At 38.1% G+C, this 952-nt stretch overlaps 1 non-coding gene across 1 annotated transcript; it reads right to left on the bottom strand.

Moving 5' to 3' along the window:
• Positions 1-551: 551 nt before the first annotated feature.
• On the bottom strand, positions 552-715 carry LOC114902181. The gene has a single exon (XR_003795405.1). It is a non-coding gene; the product is annotated as a U1 spliceosomal RNA (small nuclear RNA).
• Positions 716-952: the final 237 nt, after the last annotated feature.

Here is a 952-nt window from a genome sequence, read left to right as displayed (position 1 = left end):
AATACTAGACTAAATGATACAGAGTAACAAATCAGTGAGCTGGAAGACAGAGTAGTGGAAATCACTGCTGCTAAATAGTAAAAAGAATTAAAAGAAATGAGGCTGGTTTAAGAGACTTCTGGGACAACATCAAGCACAGTAATATACTCGTTATAGGGATCTGAGAAGGACAAGAGAGAGAGAAAGGGCCTGATAAAATATTTGAAGACATAAAAGCTGAAAACTTCCCTAACCTGAGAAAGGATACAGTCACCCAAGTCTGTGAAGTGTAGAGAGTCCCGTACAGGTTGAACCCAAAGGGGAAGACACCAAGACTCCATGCAATCAAAATGACAAAAACTAAAGGTAAAGAGAAAATATTAAAAGCAGCAAGGGAAAAGCAAAAACTAACATATAAGGGAACTCCCATTATGCCATCAGCTGATTTTTCAGGAGAAAGCCTGCAGGCCGGAAAGGAATGGAACAATTTATTTAAAGTGATGAAAGAGAAAAACTTACAACCAAGACTACTCTACCCAGCAAGGCTCTGTTTCACATTTTTTTTTTTTAACCAGGGGAGAGTGTGAATGCAGTCCCCCACTACCACAAATTATGCAGTCAATTTTCCCACATTTGGGGAACTTGCAAGGGTCAGCACATCTGGAGTACAATGGTTAAGCCTTGCCCTGGGAAAACCACCTTCATGATCATGGTATCTCCCTTGTCAGGTAAGTATATTCTCTTTCAGATTTGATGGAGAAATCAAAAGCTTTATAGACAAGCAAAAGCTAAAAGTGTTCAATATCACCAAACCAGCTTTACAATAAATGTTAACTTCTTGAGGTGAAAAAGAAAAAGCCACAACTAGAAATAATAAAATTACAAAATAAAAAAGCTCACTGGTAAAGGAAAACATACAGTAAAGGCAGGAAATCATCCACACACAAAGCTAGTAGGGAGGTTAAAGGACAAA

This window comes from Monodon monoceros, unplaced genomic scaffold (genome assembly GCF_005190385.1).
Source record: "Monodon monoceros isolate NGI ecotype Baffin Bay Population unplaced genomic scaffold, NGI_Narwhal_1 Super_Scaffold_2, whole genome shotgun sequence".
Taxonomy (NCBI): Eukaryota; Metazoa; Chordata; class Mammalia; order Artiodactyla; family Monodontidae; genus Monodon; species Monodon monoceros.
This window is presented reverse-complemented; position numbering and strand designations above follow the sequence as displayed.